This window comes from Bison bison, unplaced genomic scaffold (assembly GCF_000754665.1).
Source record: "Bison bison bison isolate TAMUID 2011002044 unplaced genomic scaffold, Bison_UMD1.0 scf7180017864155, whole genome shotgun sequence".
In the NCBI taxonomy this organism is placed as follows: domain Eukaryota; kingdom Metazoa; phylum Chordata; class Mammalia; order Artiodactyla; family Bovidae; genus Bison; species Bison bison.
In genome coordinates, this window is record NW_011494727.1 from 2,616,252 (window position 1) to 2,636,995 (window position 20,744).

General features: G+C 47.0%; 1 protein-coding gene across 6 annotated transcripts in view; it reads left to right on the top strand.

Moving 5' to 3' along the window:
- The window catches only part of ZNF592 (zinc finger protein 592), a 53,114-nt gene that overhangs the window by 1,736 nt on the left and 30,634 nt on the right, over window positions 1–20,744 (top strand). Inside the window, exons 1-3 of one of the 6 annotated variants that reach the window (XM_010841081.1) lie at window positions 116–243; window positions 12,828–12,991; window positions 17,508–17,591. The gene's annotated coding sequence lies outside the window, so the exon portion shown is untranslated. Of the gene's footprint in view, window positions 1–115; window positions 244–12,592; window positions 12,992–17,507; window positions 17,592–20,744 lie in introns of those variants that run through there. The other 5 variants (XM_010841080.1, XM_010841079.1, XM_010841082.1 and 2 more) reach the window with 5 other exon arrangements.

Below are 20,744 nucleotides of genomic sequence, written 5' to 3' on the forward strand. Positions count from 1 at the left end.
CCCCGCGCGAGACGGGCGGTCGCCCTTGGCGTCGGCCCGCGGCCCCCCGCCCGGGCACGGATAACGGTGCCACTTTGCCCGGCTGGGGCGCCCTGTCAGCCGGACCATCCCGGCCGCCCGAGGAGCTGGCGCCGTCACGGGGCAGACACTTGGGGGATCGTCCTTTTTTGGCGCCCCTCAGTCCCTGCCCCCACCTCCGCCCAAGTTCTTGTCCCTGGGGGAGGTTTCTTCGGGAGCAGACGGGTATGCCTGCTCCAGAGTTGGGGGGCCCAGGGAGGGTGACCAGGCCTGTTGATCAGGGTGGAGATTGTCTCTCTGCAGGGACTCTTCCTGCCAACCTGGGGGGAAGAGGCTCAATGTGACCCGAGGGCGGACGGGGAGCGTCTGCTGGACAGATGGCCTCCTGGCCTTGGATCAGCGCTTGTGAGGGGGAGGGGTCCGGACGACCTTAGGTATGCCTGCTTCCGAGAACCCTAGGATTATTGGAGCTGCTCAGGGATTTTGAACTTTTCTTTTTTGAGTAGGCCAGAGGTGGCATTAAAAATCCTGCACTGGAATAAATCCTAGGGCCCACCCAGACCAGCATGGCTGGCACCCAGGACTAGCCTAGGATAGGACTGCCAGTCAGAGAATGGGACTTGGTGGGGAGTGGGGAAAGGTTGTATTTGGCTCAGGGCTGGCCCACTTGCCTTCAACTCTGTGTTCTGCAGGGTCTGTTGGGTGCCTCTGTTGGTGTGTACAGTGTGGCTGAGGTTACAGAAAGTGGACAGACAGATGTCTGGCCTGGAAGGTGCATGGTGGGTTTTCAGGGGTCTGTTGCCTCACCCCAAGTACATTATGCAGTGAAAGAGAAGAGGAAGCAAGGTGCTAGCACACAGATTTTGACCGCTTTCCAGTTGTTCCACTGGTCATGGCTTCGATTCATTCAGTAAAATTTTACTGAGCACTTATTATGTGCCAGCCACTGCACTAGGTGCTGGGAGTATAGGGGTAAACCAGAAAGACATGTTTTGCCTTGAGTTCATAGACTCAATAATAAACAAATAATCTTGAAACATCACTCAGCAACAGGTATTTGTCAACAAATACCTGCTGGGCATTGTTTTAGATGATGTGAAGAAAACAAAGCAAAAATAACTGCCTTTGTGGAGCTTTAATGGGGGGGGGCGTTGCACAGACAATAAAATAAAATATAAAATAAAAATATATGCTGTTAATAAGTGCTAATGAGAAAAAGAAAACAGGTTATTGGGTTATTGGGTAGAGACTGAATTTATATTTGAGTGGTCTGGAAAGGGCTCCTGAGAAGTTGTCTTTTGAATAAAACGTTGAAGGAAGTGGTGAACTAATCATTTCAAACTGTCATGAGTACAAGGGGAGAAAGGTGAAGAGCGTGGTGAGAGATAATGGGCCTTGATTTGGGTTGGGGGCTCAGGGAAAGCGTCCCTTGAGGAAGTGACATTTAGGCCGAGACCTGAAGGAGGGGTGAGAGTTAACCATGTGTGGAGCAGCACAGAGCTTGGTAAGTTGGAGGAAGTGAAAGAGGCCTGTGACTGGAGAGGAGATAAGTTTCTAGAGAGGTGTGTCAGTTCACTGGGGGCCTCCGGGACAGAATGCCTTTCCCTCCAGAGTTTGGATTTACCCCCATTGTAATTAGGAGCTTTTGAAGGGTTTTAAGTGAGTGACATGATGATATTTACATTTTAAAAGGACTCTGGTATGGACAAATAAGCAGGTAAGGTAAGGCAAGGCTTAATGTATGGAGTGGCCTCACTACTTGGTCTGCTTTGAAAAGCCTCAAGCAGTCTGGGGGAGGAGGATCTTTTCTCTCAGAGAGACTATTTTGCCCAGCTTTTAGGAAGGGAAAGAAAAATGAATTAACATTTATGGAGTGCCTGTTAGGTGGCAAAATCAATTTTAGAGACTTTTACAAACATTATCATATTTAACTTAGTCTTCTCTGCACTCTAAGAGGAGTAGTCCTGCCGCCTTTACATTTACAAGCTCAGAGGAGTTAGATGACTTATCCAAAGCTACATTTGTAACATAATCTGTATTCAAACCCAGGTCTTCCTGATTCCGGAGCCCTCTGGCTCTGGAGCCAGACTACTGAGTTTGTGTCTTGCTTCTGCCACTTACTAACTGAATGATTTTGAGTTATTTAACCCTTCTGGTGCCTCAGTTTCCTATCTGGAAAAGCCTCAAGCTTTTCTCAGCTTCAATGCAGGTAAAAGTACCTACTTCCTAGGGTTTTTGTACTGATTAAATTAACTTTTGGTACAACATGTTAGTTTCTTTTATTAAAATTTCAAAACATCCACACTGCCTCCCAGCCCTGTTGTCATTTTGGATGAGATTAACTGTAGGGACAATTCAGTTCTTGAATATTGTGAGACTCTGTTTTCCTTTAAATAACTTAATGCCAATGTTCCATGTGCTCAGTCCTTCAACACTGATTTCTTGTTTCAGTCTTGACACTGTACTGGGACTTCTAGATACAATGTGAGTTCCTTCCCTCAAGCTCAGTGTATCTAGGGGAGGTCAGATAATTAAAATGAGCTACAATGTACTTAACAAATTCTCAAAACCCCCTGTATTTAGAGAGCTACAGTTAAGAGGGTAAGAACTAAATGCCTGGGGAAATAGGGAAGGCTTTGGGGCCAGGGTGACTTCTGAACTGGGCTTTGGAGGAAGAACAGTGTTACCACCATGTAAGACTGGGCAAAGGACATTCTATGTAGAGGGAGTTATACGTGAAAGCACAGAGCTGTGAGAGGCTTGGTTTGTCCAGGGATGAGGCTGGTAAGCTGAGCTGGGCTTGTGAAAGGCAGGTCAGGTTTGGATTTAATTCCGTAAGGCACAGGGACCTATCAGAGACTACTGGATACATCAGATCCATACTGTGATGGGTGCTGCTGATAGAGAGGATACAGTTGTCATCCTGGGAGGTGACTTTATTTTGGTGGGATCTCAGGGCTTCAGTGTATGAAGTTTCAGAAACCTGAAACTCAGGTGGTTTTGTTTGTTTGTTTGTTTTTAATATAATTTTTATTTAGTTATTGGCTGTGTTGCATCTTTGTTGCTGCTCAGGCTTTTATCTCGTGGCGAGTGGGGGCTAACTCTCTAGTTGTGGTGTGCGGGCTTCTCATGGCAGTGGCTTCTCTTGTTGCTGAGCTTGGGCTCTAGGGTGTGCGGGCTTCAGTAATTGCAGCACATGGGCTCAGTAAATGTGGCTCCTGGCCTTGAGAGCACAGGATCAATAGTTGTGGCGCACTGACTTTAGTTACACCGCATCCACAGCATGTGGGCTCTTACGGGACCAGGGATCAAACCTGTTGTCTCCTGCATTGGCAGGTGGGTTCTTCACTACTGAGCCACCAGGGAAGCCTTGAAATTCAGTTGTGTAGGCCACGTGGAGCTGGTTCAGATCCAGGGAGAGTGACTAACCAAACTTGGAAGAGACTGATGCAAAAAATCAGGGTATTAACTAGCCTTGAGAACTGAAACTGCAGAATGACAGATATCTCTGTCCTCTGGTCATGGCCCTCCCCACCCCCAGCCCCTAACTTCTGGGCAGGACTCGGACATACTAGCAAACTCTTGCTCCTCAGTTCCCGCTTGTTTTTCTCAGGCTCCATGAATACTAACCCTTTTTTGTTAACATAACCTTGCCCTAAAGCTCTATACAGTGTAGTTAACAATGTTTATTAATTGATGGAATGAATAATTCTGTATCATTTGAATGGGATCCTGTGTTTGTGAAACTTAAGGAAAAGGAGGAATAACTTTTTTAGAAATAAAGTATTGCAAAAGGGGCTCCCTAGGATTGGGTTACTGGGGAAGGTATGCAGATACCAAATGGTGTGGGTAATTTTGTGGCCAAGGGGTGGCTGTGGACAGGTACATTGGAAGTTGCTCCGAGAACAGAGGTCTGTGAACTCTTGAAAGAGGTGGGGTGGGGGTGGGTTGGGGTTGTACCTGAAGAAGAGTTTGGTTTAGGATTTTCATCTTGCCTACACATGGGGGACAGAAGAGGAGGTACTAATTCTTGCCCTCTACTCAGCCTGGTCGTGGCGAACTTTCCTATTGCATGGGAACCTTCATGGGGTTTGAGCTTTGTCTTAACACTTCTGCTTCTGCAGAACTGGAAAGAGTGGTGAACCCCCTAGAGCTCTGAATCTGTATTTTTCTACACTGGAAACCAAAATCCGAATAGACCAACCTAGATTATGGATTAATTATTTTTCTTTTAAAACTCTAAAGGACATTATTCATGTGGAAAATTTAGGCAATACAGATGGGTATACAAATGAAATAAAAATGATAAACTCTATAACCTAGATTTACTGTTAGCATTTTAATATTTAGTGTTTTTATTAGATCTTTTTCCCCAGCTCTATCTTTCTATGCAAGTTGGTTTTAACTTTTTTCTTTTCCTACAAAAATAGGAGCATCGCGAATAGAAGAGCGTTCCAAGTGTCGATGTCTGTGAGGTGGAGTAGTGGTGTATGCCCACAGTCTGTGTGTGTCTCCGTCTGTGGGCATCTGGTCCAGTGTGCCCACAGTCTGTGTGTGTCTCTGTCTGTGGGCATCTGGTCGTGTGCCCGCAGTCTGTGTGTGTCTCCGTCTGTGGGCATCTGGTCGTGTGCCCGCAGTCTGTGTGTGTCTCCGTCTGTGGGCATCTGGTCGTGTGCTCACAGTCTGTGTGTGTCTCCGTCTGTGGGCATCTGGTCCAGTGTGCCCGCAGTCTGTGTGTGTCTCCATCTGTGGGCATCTGGTCCAGTGTGCCCGCAGTCTGTGTATGTTTCCGTCTGTGGGCATCTGGTCATGTGCCCACAGTCTGAGTATGTCTCCGTCTGTGGGCATCTGGTCGTGTGCCCACAGTCTGTGTGTGTCTCTGTGGGCATCTGGTCCAGTGTGCCTGCAGTCTGTGTGTGTTTCCGTCTGTGGGCATCTGGTCCAGTATTCTCCCGCTTCATGCTTTAGAAGTGGAGGAGGGGGTGTCCATTAGTTTTTTTTTTAATTCTGAGAAGTGTTTTTAGGGATAAAAGTGCTACTTCAGCCAACCATTCATTTTTATTTGACAGTGGGAAGTGTTTATGTGTGTGTTGAAATGACACATCTGATCCTTTTTATGACTAAAAGAAAAGTTAATGAGCACCTTCTGAGTTTGGTGTCACCTCAGAGTCATTCCTCAAATGCATCAGTGCTTAGAGAACAGCTGTCCTCTGTTGGCTGGGTGACTCTGGGAAAGTCACATTTACCCAGATTCTCCATTTCAGATTCTGAAGGTGCTGTATCAAGAGGTACGGTGTCTGTCCCCCTCCCTGTCATTGACATGCTCCAGGAGATGTGCTGGAGCTCTGCATACATGCTCTATTTACATGATCGATTGTAGAAAGACTGCTGCCATGTTGAGTGAAAAAAGGGGTATGTCTGCTGAACAGATGACCTTCTGGCCTCGAGTCAGTATGTATGTGGGACAGGGGGGTCTGTATGACTTTGTTATGTCCATTCGTGAGCTCCAGAAATATTGGAGACCCATGAAATTTTTTCCAGTATTGCAGGGGTAGCATTAATGATCTTCTGCAAAAATGAAATCCGCAGGCTTATCCAGAAAAGCAAGAGTAACACCCTAGGTTTAACTCAGAATGGGTTCACTTCTCTGCAGAACAGAGCTTACTATAAGGTTTTACCACTGAGTGGTGGGATTGGAGTGGTTTTTATTCTTTTCTTTATATTTTTGCCTATCATTTGAATTTTCTATGAGCTTGTATGTCATCTTTACAAAAAGAAAACAACCAGTAAATCTGTTTTTAATTTTAGAGACAGACATTGAATGCCCTAAAGCAAAAACTCTTAACTGCTCAGAACTGCGTTCCTCTAGAAGAGGTGTGGGAGAAGGCAATGGAGCCCCACTCCAGTACTCTTGCCTGGAAAATCCCATGGATGGAGGAGCCTGGTGGGCTGCAGTCCATGGGGTCGCTAAGAGTCGGACACGACTGAGCGACTTCACTTTCACTTTTCACTTTCATGCATTGGAGGAGGAAATGGCAACCCACTCCAGTGTTCTTGCCTGGAGAATCCCAGGGACGGCGGGGCCTGGTGGGCTGCCGTCTATGGGGTCGCACAGAGTCGGACACGACTGAAGTGACTTAGCAGCAGCAGCAGCAGCAGAAGAGGTATGGTGTTGAACCAGGCCACCCCTCGCTGCCTTTGTTAGATGTGCAGTAAAGATACATTCTCCCCAGTAGTGAATTAGGCTAGGACCTCTGATGGTAATGGTTCCTTAATTCAGGGAGCCAGGGCTGCACGCATCTGGGTGGAGCTGACAAGTAGAATGAATTTTTTGGAGGAGAAAGGAGTCCAGGGTGGGTAATGAGCAGCTGTTCAGATTCTTCTGGGGCTTGGCCCAGCTGAGGCTCGTGTCTGTGGACAGGGGCTGCTCTCTGCCTTTGCCTTTGTTAGACAGACTCCAGACCTGAACTGAACTGGCTGAGGTTGTAAAAACTACTTCACTGCCCAAGACTTCATTAAACTATAAATCTTCAGGCCCTTAAAAATATTAGGTGTATGATTAATACTACTGTTGTCCTTGGTTAGAATGCTTGCTTGTATTTAAAATCCTTTGGAGCCTTTTTGCCACTGGGCCATCATTGATCAGTTATCTACAGTTGCTTTTGTAAGGCCCACCCTGGGCCCAGCCCAGAGAGAACTGGATGCTCCGTGGAGCATGAAAGTATCATGTGAGATGAACTTCGCCCTCAAGGAGTTTCCCCACTGAAAGCAATTAGAGAACAATTTGCTTCCAGGCCAGACGTGTCTTAAGAGGGATTTTGTTTCTGAGGATGGTGGTTACTTTCACACCAGTCACCCCAGAGATGGCTGGGGTTACCTCTGGGGAACATTCCCTGGTACCCAAAATGGATTCAATGGCTGTTTGGGAGGAGGGAGGCGGTGGCAGTGATGTAATCTCATTTTTCATTACCCTACTTGTCTCCCTTTGACATTGCTTTTCTAAGCACCTATACCCTTAGAAGGCAGCCACCTACCCATATCCCCAGTGAGCCCCAGTGCTTATCGTTCCACCATTCCCCTGAGTCTGAAGACGTTTGCATTTCCCCTTAGAGTCCCCTTTTAAAATATTTACACCCTGTGAGAGAGGTCAGTCTCTTGGCAGTTCATCACTAAACAATAGCTTTAATTACCAGGAGTTAATTAAGTCAATGGGGAGGGAGACTGGGACCCAGGCAGGGACTTGGGGGCAAGAGTGTCCAAAGGGACATGTTCCGCACGACAGGAGAGGCATGTGGGCAGCACAAGAAACTTCCATGAACATTAGTTGCTGTGGGCATGTGCTGCTAATGCTGGGCCACCCTAGCGGTCCTGCCGCCCTGGGCGTAGGGTATAGCACGGCCTCGCACTGGTACAGGGGACTTGGAGGTGGAGGTGGGATTTGGGCTCAGTCTTAAAGGACTTCGCTGATGGATGGCTCAGCAGGTTAAGGATCCGCCTGCAGTGCAGGAAATGCAGGAGACACAGGAGACGCTGGTTCCATCCCTGGGTTGAGACGATCCCCTGGAGAAGAAAATGGCAACCCACTCCAGTATTCTTGCCTGGGAAATCCCACGGACAGAGGAGCCTGGCGGGCTACAGTCCAGTGGGTCACAAAGAGTCGGGCATGACTTGAGTGACTAAGCAGCAAGCAGCTTAAAGGATTAGAAGGTTTTCCTTCATTTAAAAAATATGTTATGGTTACCAGAGGGTTACGGGGGAGGGATAATTTGGGAAATTGGGATTGATGTATACACATTACTATATATAAAATAGGGTTTCCTCGGTTGCTCGCTGGTAAGGAATTTGCCTGCCAATGCAGGTTGCTCCCCTCCCCCATGTCCCCGCCAGCCTTCCATCTGAAAGTGAACATCAGTCCTTGCAGTGGCCCTCCAGTACCTGCTTCCCATCTCCGTCTCTTGTCACAGCCTCCACTCTGGTTCAGGTTCTTTGCTTGCACCAAACACTTCGCTGCTTCAGGGCTTTCTACTTGCTCTTTGCTCTGCTTAAAACCTCTTCGCTGTATTCACGTGGCTTGCTGTCTCACTTGCTTCAGAATTGAGAATATAGTCATTCCAGTTTCTGACTTCAGTTGAACTCCTGTTGAGAAAGGCTATGTATGACTACCTGACATATGAATTTGCTTGTTTCTAGTGGAATGTCATCACTGCATGGGGAGGGACTTTGTTCTGTGGTGTCCACAGTGGCTAGAATAAGGCCTGGCATGTAGTGGGTGCTCAGCTAGCGTTATTGAGTGAATGAATGAGCACAGATGCATGCGTCTAGTGTGTGTGTGTTGTGGAAGTCAAGTGGGAAAGGGCAGTGGGACTAGAGGCTAGGAGGAGGGGGGAAATTCCCCGGTGGGCCAATGGTTAGGACTCTGCTTTCACTGCTGAGGGCCAAGGTTCAGTATCTGGTTGGGGAATTAAGATCCCACAAGCTGTGTAGCAAGGCCAAAAATATCCAAATAACAAACAAACAACATAATAGAAGCTGGGGTGGGGGAATGGGTGTGGGTGGTGTGGACAGTGAGGACGCTTTTGGCAGGAATGGAAGTTGGAGACATGGTCTGTTCCAGTCTCTGCAATCTGGTCTCTTACCAGTGCTGTTGAAGGTGAAGGCAGTGATTTGGTGCTTTGAGGCAGGTGAAGAAGCAGCTCTTGAAATGCAAAGTCAGGAGACTTGGTCAATGCCTAGGTTAGGTTACGGAGGTTCTCAAAAGCCTGGCATTGGGGTTGTAGCTGATGTGATGGGCCACGGGAAACTATTGTAGATTTTTGAGCAGAGTGGATGACTGATAAAAGTGGTGTTTGGGGGAAGATTGGTCTTAAAGAGACACATAGGAGGACTGTGGGGAGAGACCAGAGGTGGCCAGGAGAGAGGTCAGCAAGGATCAGGACGGAGGCGGGAAGCAGCACCGAGGATCTCAGTGAGACCTAGTAACGGCGGGCTTCTCCCCAGCTGCTGTGAGGCCTTGACAAAAGCTTCTGCGCTCCCAGCCTGGTAGAGCTTATTGTTCGTGTTTCAGATGAGTTTTGGAAGCAGGTGGGGATAAGTGGGCGCAGGGAAAGAGATGGGTCCCCCTCAGGTGTGTTCGTCTGATGGCTCATTCTGTGGGGAGCAGGCGGTTGTAGCCTGCACTGGGCCTGCATATTGCCGACTCACCCTGGGTGGGAGCCTGCCTGTCCTCTCTGGTCTGCTGGAGACTTCCTGATGGGAAAAGGGCTGGGAGTGTACTCAGGTTTTCTTCTGAACCTGCACAGATACCAGGGCAGTATCTGAAATCCATCTGTCCTATTAACTTCTTTCAACTGTATTTTCTGTCTCCATAGTTTCATCTGTTCCTCAGAACAAGTTGTCATTGACTCACAGACCCATTTGGACTGGGTTAATTGACTGAAAATCCTTATTTCTAAATAGTCTCTGTTTCATTAGGTTTATTAGCCTGTTTTTAAAAAGCCTTTGGCCAAGATGAGATGAGTGGAGAGGTGATTTCGGCATAATCAGCTCCTTGATGATCTTTTGGTACAAATCATGTTTTGCGATTGGTGTTTCTAAGGTATTAATTCCTAGAATCAATATTTGGGTGTCTGTTCTGTGCCAGGCACTATAGGTACTGGGATGATAACACGGAAGAAAATAAACAAAAGTCTTACTTTCATGGAGCTCGTGATCTTGTGTGTGAAGGCTTACAGGTAATAAGGAAAACAAAGTTTGAGAGCTGGTGAAAAGTATTATGGAGAAAAACAAAGCAGGGACGGAGGACAGAGAGGTTTGGTGGGGAGGCCTCAGGTTTTCTGCTTGAAGTAGGGACATCTCCGTGATAAAGGACATTTGAGCAGAGCTCTGAAGGAGCGAGATAGGGAGCTGTGAGGGAGGAGCAGTTAGTGGAGAGGAAAAACTGGAGAGAGGAGGGGGAAGGTGCGGGAGAGGGGGCCGGGGTGGCCCCACTGGGCTTGTAGATCCTTGTGGGGGCCTGCGCCTTAGCTCTGGGTGAGATGGGAGGCCCGGGTTGGCCGTGCAGAGCCGTGCTAGACTGCCGTCCTTTCTGAAAGGTTCACTGCAGCTGCTGGGGATTGATGCTGTGGGGCGTCTGCAGGGGCTCTCAGCTTAGAGAGGGAACCAAAGTCTAAATCATCCAGGAGCCTTTGCCAGGCCAGCTGCTGGGGCCATCCCGGACCACAGGGTCGGCTGGAGCACGGGTGTGATTTCCAGGACTCACTCGGTGCCAGCGCTGTGGTTCTCTGGTCAGCCTCGAATTCCTGGGATGCTCTTCTCTCACTTGGAGTCAGTCTCCAGGTGGACCAGAAGTCTGCATTATTAACAAGATTTCAGGGTGATTTTTGAGGCCAGAGGTCCCCGGACTATACTTTGGTCTAAAGACCATGGTTCACAACCCCGGACATATCAGTCCTTTGCATTGTTTTCTAAAAAATGCTTGGCCCAACTCTTAAAGAGTCTGATTTAGTTGGTCTGTGGTGGAGTTAGGTATTAATAGTGCTTCCTGGGTGTTTCTCATGTGCTTCCAGGACCAGAATCACTGGTCTAAGGGTTAATAAGCTTAATGCTGGGTGTTTGATGGAAAGATTTGCATGGTAACTGAGTTGGAGACTTCAGGCCCTCTGGGAAGCTTAGGCAGGGCCAGTGGCTTTGCTAGGAATAAGAGGAATCTTCCACGGTAATAAAACTCTTTTCAGTTAATGTCCTTTATCTCATTTGATTACCTTACCTCTCTGGGCCTTCATTTTCTTGCTTGTAGAGTTAGCAGCTTAAATTTAATGGCTTCCTAGAATCTCCTGGGCTCTGACAGTTCTTAATCTTTCTGGTGTTGGAAGAACTTCTAATCTAGAACAGTATTCTAGATTTCTAACCTCAGTCTCACAACACCCGAAGGTGTGTCATAATTATGGCAACGACTGCAGTGAGTATCTCAATACCAGTTGAAGGAAAACATGTGCCGTATACAGTAGCACCCTGGGAAGACAAGGAGGTTGGGTACCTGCAGCGTAAAGTCAGGCCTCTTGGTTCACAGTCCCTGGGGGGAAGGGCACTCTGGTCCTTGGAGGCACCTAGGAGCCTGAGCTTGAGTCTTGATTTCCGCCACTTAGCTGGCGAGTTAGTTCCCTGTGATGTGGCAGTAGTGTTTTGTAAGTGGTGAAGCTCCTATCAATCCACGTGTGTAGAATGTAGGGGCCCGAGAGAGCCAGCCAGGCTGGGCCAGTGGCGCCTGGCACTCAAGCTTGCTACTGCTCTGTGCAGCCGGGCTGTGTTACTGCCTGCAGAGATGGTCTGAACAACCCGGGGGCTCCAGTGTCAGCAGGACTGAGGGCACCCCGGGATAAGGAATCAGTCACGCTCGTTGGCGCACCTTGGAACTAACTCATTTTGGGTATCAGATCTAAGACATCACTTACCCCATCCCCTGGCCTTGGACTGTATCCTCATGTGGGAGCATGTTTTCTGATTGTTTATGTTTTGAAAACATAAGGTCCAAATAAGAAAAGGAAAAACAAGTTTTCTGTGTTTCCCTTCTATAGAATTGGGATAATGGGTTTCCTTCCATTCCCTTATAAATTTTTCTACTAACATTGTCTACATCTCTATTTAGAATCCAATCAAATGCTAGTCTATCAAAGACAAAAATGAAGCCAAATGAGGGAATGTGGACTTAGAGTGAGAGTGAGCAGAATTAGAAATGAGACTTTTTGTTCTGTCGCTTGTGTGCGTGCACCTGAGGGTTTCTCCACATGGGCCTGTTACAGTGGAATCTTTGGGGGGCTGTGGCCATTTCCAGGGTTCCCGAGTTGGTTCCATTCAGGTATAGTTGAGGACCGCTTGTTAAAACAAAGAAGAAGGGTCTGGCTGCTTCCCCACCTCTTCCCTCTTGCCTCACCCCCTGCTTGGTGCTTGTCCCTTCCCTGTCTCTCCCGTACCTGTGACTCTTCCCAGCCTGCCTGCCCCCAGGCGCCTCGCATGCTTCTTGGCCCTCTGCTTCTGTGCCCTCCTGAGCCCTGGAGGGCGAGCTGTGATGAGGGGTAAGCAGCCTTCATGTGTCCTGTCTCTGTCTCCTGTGCGTGTCTCCAGTAAGCCTGGTGTTTAGGGATCCAGTTGTCTGCAGGGGCACTCTGAAAAATTATGAGGTGAAGCTTGCTGGCCACTGAGGTTGGTGGCAAAATACCTAACAAACACGTGCATTTGATGTGTGTAAGGCAGGGTAAGAGATTACCTCATTTAACTCCTGTAATCCTGTTTTACATAGGAAAACTGAGACACAGAGGTGAGAAAACCTGCCCAAGGCAGTAAGCAGCAGAACTGGATTTGAACCCAGGTGGTCTGGATTCTGAACCACCACACTGTGATAAGCAAAAAGGAGAGGATCTGGGACTGTTGTTGCTGTTGTTTAGTTGCTCGATCATGTCTGATTCTGAGAGTCCTGTGGACTGTTGCCCTGAAGGCTCCTCTGTCCATGGTATTTCCTAGGCAAAAATACTGGAGTGGGTTGTCTTCTCCAGGGGAATCATCCCACTCCAGGGGTTGAACCTGCATCTCCTTTGTCTCCTGCATTGGCAGGTGGATTCTTTATCACTGAGCTACCTGTGAAACCCTTCTGGGACTGGGGAAGGTTTTATCTTGGATTACATTTGAAGCCTGCTTTGAATTACATTTGGAGATTTTTCTCAGGGTCTGACCTACACTTTATTATTATTATTAACTTACTTTAATGTTTGCCCTTCAGCTCTATTAAAAGACATTTTCTTTTTCTTCTTTCCTAGGTGGTATTTGGAAACTAGACCATGTGCCTAGGTAGAAGCTGTTCCTTTCTCCATAGCTCTGCACCCCCAGCGACACCTGCCACGCCCTTGTGTTGAGAGCCTCACTGAGGTATGATGTCTAGGTTCATCTGAGCAGGCCTTGAAGAGCTGAAAGTCTGGACACGGTGATTTTTTTTTTTTTTTAATGTTCCTTGGTAGCTGTTATTATTTTTAAAAATTGTGGTAAAATATACATAAGAAAATTGACCATTTTAACCACTTTTAAAGGGGATCCTAGAATTTTTTGAGTGTTTTCATTATTATTTTTATTGAAATATAGTTGACTTAAACCATTTTAACCATTTAAAAATGTACGTTCAGTGGCATTAAGGACATCTACATAACCATCATCACCATCCATCTCTAGAACCTATCCATCATCCCAAACTGAAGCTCTGTACCATTAGATAATGATCCCTGATACTTTCTCCCCTTATCCCCTGATAACCACTGTTCTACTTTTTCTTCTATGAATCTGGCTAATCTAGGTGCTTCCTATTAAGTGGAATCATGCCGTGTTTGTCCTTTTGTATCTGGCTAATTTCATTTAGCGTATTGTCTTTAAGGTTCATCCATGTTTTAGCCTGATCAGAATTCCAATCCTTTTTATGACTGAATAATACTCCCTTTTATATTTATATCACATTTTGTTTACCCATTCATCCACTGATGGATCCTTGGGTTGTTTTGTTCTTTCCCACCTTTTGGACATTGTGAATCACGCTCAGATACTTCTTTGAGGTCCCTTTCAGCTCTTTTGGCTGTGTGCCTAGAAGTAGAAGTGTTAGGTCCACTGTGTTTGTATAATTGTAGCCACTATGGAAAACAGTGCATTCCCACCAGCAATTCAGAAGGACCCTAATTCTCCACCACATTCTCAGCAACGCTTGCTGTTTTCTGCTTTTGTTTTGTTTGTTTTTTGATAACAGCCATCCTAATGGGTATGACCTTTGAGGTTGGCTAGTTGCACCTGTAGAGTTCACTCTCCAAGAGTCTGGTCCCTAGTATGCTGAAATGTGCATACACGGAGAAAATAACATAATAACCCCCCATGCATTCCTCACAGCAGATCTAACAGTTATCAGTTCATGGCCAATCTTGCCTCATTATCTGTGTCCCCTCCCTCTTCCTCCTGCCCTGTGTTTGTTTTGAGGCAAATCCCAAATATCACATCATTTTATTTGTGAACATTTTACAGATAATATCTTTAAAAAATAAGCACTTTTAATATTCCATTTTGTCTGATGGTGGAAGGGCACATAGAGATGTCCTCTTGAGCACGTTATTCCCTGTCATTCCCATGGCTCACCAGAGACATATGTAGTGGGCACACGTGTGGACACCTGGATGTCAGGTCCATTGCCACGCCAAGCTGTTGCTGAAAAGCTGCCTTGTCTGGGGCCCTGTTTTCCTGCAGGAGATTAGCTGCCTGGGATCTGAGCAGCCATGTGGAAGAGCCCACCCAGATCTCTTTTAGGAGAAGGAGAGAAGAGAGCAGAGGAAGGGGGTAATGAAGAAAGTGTGAGGGAGAGAGGAGGGGAAGAGAGAAGGGGATGGAGGGATGGAGAGGGGCGTGGAGGAGGGAGAGAGGAGGGGAAGAGAGGAGGGAACAGGGATGGAGAGAGCATGGAGGAGGGAGAGAGGAGGGGATGGAGGGATGGAGAGGGGCGTGGAGCAGGGAGAGAGGAGGGGAAGAGAGGAGGGGACAGAGGGATGGAGGGGGTAGAGAGGAGGGAAAGAGAGGAGGGGACGGAGGGGTGGAGGAGGGAGAGAGGAGGGGATGGAGGGATGGAGAGGGGTGTGGAGGAGGGAGAGAGGAGGGGAAGAGAGGAGGGGACGGAGGGGAGGGATGGAGGGGGCGAGGAGGAGGGAGAGAGGAGGGATGGAGAGGGCATGGAGGAGGGAGTCGGGGATGAGAGGGAGGGGAAGGAGAAGAGTATATGTTTATGTGTGGAGCTGTGAGGAGAAGAAATGGGGAGTGAGAACAGAGCAGCTGGGAGAGGCGGCCTTGACCAGGCCTTTGACTCTCTGACTCCCGAACTCTGTAGTGAGCTAGGGAGCTGCAGAGACACCCCAAGACTAACAGCACATTTGCCCCTCACCCCAACCCTTAAATTTCCAGAACTCTGGTTTACCTGTGGTAGATGAGATTGGTGACACACGCAAAGCCACCGTAGGTACCAGAGGGGACCTTTTGATCTGGGAGTGAATGCTTGGTTCCCAGTAGGTCTGAGGCTTCTTGCCCAAGTTTGGGGGTCTCTGCTACCAAGAGATGATGCTTTTACAAAGTTCAGTGGGTGGGGACTCCTCAGGATGGTGTGTGGATAGCAGGAGCCCTGTCTTCCCTTTTACTCAGCCCCTGGGTCCCATTCCCTTTTAACCAAGTGGCTTCTCGCAGTACTTGTTCCTGCTGGGATCTGTCTCAGTAATGGAAGGAAGGGGGTACTGGTCACAACGGATCTGTTTTCATCATGGTCCTTCTGCTTCAATTTTGTTGCCTACACCTAGTTTCCATTGCATCATTGCTGGCAGCTGTATAGTCCTTTATAACCTTGCTTCCTTTCAGTTCTATCCTCCTTCCTTTCTGTCTTTTCTAAGAATCTAACAGCTTTATGGAGGTGTAATTCACATGACATACAATTCCCCCATGTAAAGTGCATGAATTCAGTGATTTTTGGTATAGTCACTGAGTTGTATCCTCTTTTCTTAAGATTCCAGACCACCCCATGTCCTCATCATCTCAGAGCTAGTCTTCCCCCTCCGCTGGCATCACACTGATCCCATCCTCAAGACAGATGACCTTATTGTGGGGACAGTGGCCAGTAGGCACTTTCCACCAATAAAATATTTAACTTAAACAGTCCCACAGAGGCCTCAAATTCATAGACAAGTGCTGTTTCAGACCCTTCCCCCTGGCAAGGCCCCATCACCACTCAGTCTCTCTACTTATAATAGATTTTTAAAAGCTAAACACAAATAACACAGCAAATTTACCAGCTGCTTGACTTGTAATAAATCTGCTTAGGAATCTGTACTATCCTTGAACAATCTTAGTTCTGGACAGATAAGACTGTCGCATCGTTCCCGCTTTCTAACCAGGGTTACCGTCTAGCAAACGAAGTGGAGCCTATAAATGGACAACAAATAGATGGGCAATTATATAATGTGTCAGATGGTTTAAGAGCCATGAAGAAAAAGCAGACTGAAGGGACAGAAATTGATGGTGAGGTTGCGGATTGGTAGCTTATGCATAGTGGTCACAGAAGGCTCCTCACAAAGTGCTGTTTGAATAAAGACCTGAAGGGAGTGAAGAGTGAGCCCACAGAAATCTGAGGGGAAGAACATCCCAAGCAGAGGAATAGTAAATGCAGAGACTCAGAGCAGGAGTTTGCCCTGCATGGTTGAAGAACTGTTAGATCATCCTGGGCATGTAGGCTAGGGTAAAGACTGGACTTTACTCTGCATGAAATGGGACAATCTGAAAGAGTTTTGAGGAGAGGAGGAACATGATCTAGTGGGTGTTTTAAAAACAGCACTCTGGCTGCTGTGTTGAAAATGAGTAGTAGAGGCAAGGGGGCTTCCCTGGTGGCTCTGTGGTAAAGAATCCACCTGCCAATGCAAGGGACATGGGTTTGATCCCTGGGCTGGGAAGATCCCCTGGAGAAGGGCATGGCAACCCACTCCAGCATTCTTGCCTGGAGAATCCCATGGATAGAGGAGCCTGGCAGGCTGCAGTCCATGGGGTTGCAAAGAGTTGGACACGACTTATGGCTAAACAACAACAGTAGAGTCAAAGAGACCAGGCAAGCAGGCTTTTGTGGGAATCCAGGAAAGAGGAGAAGATGATTGGAGGTGCTGAGAAATGGTTGGATTTTTGAAGGTAGAGTTGATGGGATTTGCTTATGGATTTAGATGAAGGTTATGAGGGGAAAGAGAGGATTTGAGGATGCAGAGGTTTGGCCTAAGCATCTGGAAGGCTTGAGTTGGCATTTACTGAGTGAGAAAGAAGGTAGGAGGAAATCAAGAGTTAGATTTTGGCCACATTAGGTTGGAGATGCCTCTCCAGGTAGAAAGCTAAGTCTTGAATCGAGGGATACCGATTAATTAATGATGTAGTGAATGCCTACTGAGGGGCTTATGAAGAAGCAGAAGAGAGAACATGTTACTGAAGTAACTGAAATAAAGGTAGGCAGTTATCCCATAAGTGAAACAAACAGGAGCACGAGGGAGGGTGGGGTGACTTCTGACAGGGACAGTCAGAGAGCGTCCTCCTCCCTTGCCTAGGAGGCCCGTGTCCCCTTGATGAGCATTTGGGGGGGGCGCCCACAGGTGTGTGGCTGTGCAGTGTTTTCAGTGGGTTGTAGCGGGGACAGCGCTCAGCAACAGGGTCTGGGCCTTCCCTTTGTGTCCTTGGTGCCCACAGAAGTCTTGGCATTGGATCATTATGGGTGAACCTGTTCTTTCTGAGCCTCAGTTCTTCATGAATAAAATGAATAGGTCGTACTAGTCCAGAGCCCTGGAATCAACTGGGAAGCTTTAAAAACCAATGCAGAGATCTGTCCCAGGCCCATTGAATCAGAGTTGCTACAGTGGAACCTGGGATTCTGTTGTAAAGTCACTCCTTGTGTTATTCTTTTGCAGCAGGTCCATCAGTGGTCTGCAGACAGGTATTCCGAAGTCCCTGGACCAGGTCATTCCTGAGGTCCACTTCAGCTCCAACATCCTGTGAGTCTTGTCAGAATGCTTGCCCTGCAGTTCTCTTCCTGGGAAATGTAATTTTTGGTTGGGGGTGGAAGGGCCTAGAGAGGGAGAAAGTAGGGACACCTTGGGCAGGGCAGGCAGGGACAGGTGTGTCGGCCAGGGTTTGAAGGGCCTCAGGAAAAGGTTCTGGGAGGGGTGGGGGCAGTGACAGCCCACATGCCATTGGGTGCCAGGTGTGTTAGGTGTGTTCGAGGCAAAGGCCACGATCCCAACCCCCCTGGGCAGCGCTGCCACAGAGCAAGAGAAAGGCAGACTCTTTGGAGAAGGCGTCCAGGAGGAGGGCGCCTGGAGCATGATCTCTGGGGGCAGGGGGCAGGTTTATACTGGGGGCCAGTGAGGAGGACAGCTTGAGCTCTGACCTACAGGCACAAGAAAGTTGGGGAGAACCACTAGTAACTGAAAGGTACCCTGGGCAGCGGCTGGAGAGGTGGACACAGAGCAGATGGGAATGGATTCTGCCTGCTGGGGAAGAGTTTGAGCTCTGTTCTGAAGGTGATGGGATTTTGAGACGGGATCAGATAAGCATTTTATAGCAATCATTCTGGCAAAGACCAAAGAGACAAATGGAACTTTTTCTTGTTTTTGTGTGGGTCCTTTGGGGCACAGTTTTCTTGTATACAGCTGAGACTCTCTCTGGCTGTTTTTTGCTAATGATTAGAATACCAGGGGGAGAAGGCAATGACACCCCACTCCAGTACTCTTGCCTGGAAAATCCCATGGATGGAGGAGCCTGGTAGGCTGCTGTCCATGGGTTCGCTAAGAGTCGGACACGACTGAGCGACTTCACTTTCACTTTTCACTTTTCACTTTCATGCATTGGAGAAGGAAATGGCAACCCACTCCAGTGTTCTTGCCTTGAGAATCCCAGGGATGGGGGAGCCTGGTGGGCTGCCGTCTGTGGAGTTGCACAGAGTCAGACACGACTGAAGCAACTTAGCAGCAGCAGCAGCAGTAGAATACCAGGTGCCTCATGAAATGAAGCGCTGGCCACTGACCAACTCAGAATGGCCATGACTTGGGGTCAGTTAGATCTGTAAGGAGGCCTCAGGTGTGTATTGAGGAGGGCAGTAGTATATATGTGGTAGACAGTCTGCTTGTCTTCTTTAGGATTCAAGTTTTACATAGAAATCCGATAGTTTTAATTTGTAGCCTAGCCTGTTCAGTTTCTCAGAGGTCCTTCAAGTTAGCTTAATTTTACATATTAAGCCAAGACTTGCCCAAGATCCTCACACAGTTAATTGGTGAAGGATAGTTCTTCCTGTTTCCTTTGATCCAGCTAAAGTTTCACTGAGCTACCATCTCTAGCCCCATAGTAGCAATGTCTTTTTCTGACGTTTCTGAACGTCCGGACTGACATTCCTGCAGGTCATGGGAGTAGCAGCTTGCTCACTCATTCTCTCTTTTGTCCAGCTTCCATCTTGGTTCAGAAGTTCTCCCACCTGGGAACCAACCCAAGTGCTTTCTTAGTATCTGCTAAGTAATCTTTCTCTTTCTCTCTCTGTGCTTTCATACAGATTGAGTAATTTTTTGCTTTCTTATCCCCTGGGATGCTCCTTCCAAAATAAAAAGCTGAGGGTAACTTCTATTTATTCACTTTTAAACCTTTAACTGTTAATAACAATAATTGAACATGGATGATGTCAGTATTTACACCACATTTGATCATGTGGGGCAGCAGCGTAAAGAGGTCACCTGCAGGTTGTAAAACACACATATCTTCTTCCTTCCCTGTAGTCTTCATCCAGCAAGCAGTGGCAGATGCAGAGAAACTTGTCTTTGTGGTCTCACGGCCCAGTGTTTCCTGAATCATGTGGTCTTTCATTTCCATTGTTCTATAAATCTTCGATGTTATTTGTTGCCTTGTCGCATTAGACAGATTGTACTGAATAGAGACAGACTTTTCTTAGATTTGGAGGGCATCTCCCCCACTTAATGTCCTGTTTTTGAACTCTCATTAATCTGTTGTTTCTGAACTTAACGCTGTTAAGAAAAACAGGCCACCAAGTTTTCAGTTTCTCAGAGCCATTAAAATTTTTTTTTCTAAATTTCAGTAAATGTGGATGTTACCACGTTTATGTATTTTTCCTTTAACAATTTCAGTATATTTTCTGACTAATGGATTACGTTGTTGTGGACCTATATGTTCATTTACTTCAGACTGCAAAAATGCAGCCTTCTACTCTCCAGTGTTTGAGGTTTGGTGAATAAACCTATACTTCAGTTATGCTCCGCCTTGCCCCTAAACCATCATCTCTAGAATAAAATAGAGCTCTGATTTTTAGGCTCTTATTAGAAAGCTTTTCCATCTACTCAATCTCATTTTTTGAGACATTTTCCAATTCTGGTACATCTTTCTTAAGATAGGGAGCCAAAACTGCACAGCACATCTTGCTGTGGACACGGAGTGGTTCTGAATAAGGGTGGGATCACGAGTTTTATTTTGTTTCCACTGTCCTTTCTGATACTGCCCAGTATTTTCTGGGCTTTCTGTGATGAGACATGCAACACAATGTCTTAAGGGAACAGTCTAAGTTGATGCTTCTTTATTGAACAGTTTAGCTCAGAACCCATTATTCTAAAAGTGTAATTGGAATTGCTTTTCCCTAAGTGTTCCTTCACGTTTGCCTTCACTAAGGCTTCTTTGCCATAATTTTGCCTATTCATACAGCCTCCTGAGAACTTGTCTTTTAATTTTGCATTTTGATTTCTGGAACAGCTTTTAGGCCATTTGCAATCTTGAAGGTTGCATTTTATTGTTTCAATAAATATTTATTGAGTGCCTAATGGAAAATGCAGTGGTGAACAAGACAGATAAACCTCTTCCCTTGTGAATCTAACAGCCTAGTGTATTTTCTGCTAGATTATTGGTTCCGAAAGCATTTTAAATATGATACCTCGTTTTCAAGTTAATTTTTTCATGAACTCTTATTCAGTAGTGGGGGTTTTTTGTGTTTGTTTTTTTTTTATTTTTTTCTAGCTAATTTTTGGCTGTGCTGGGTCTTTGTTGCTGTGCAGGTGTTCTCTTGTTGTGGTGAGCAGGGGGTGCTCTCTGGTTGCAGTGGCTCCTCTTGTTCCAGAGCACAGGCTCTAGGTGCACGGACTTCAGCAGTTGTGGCT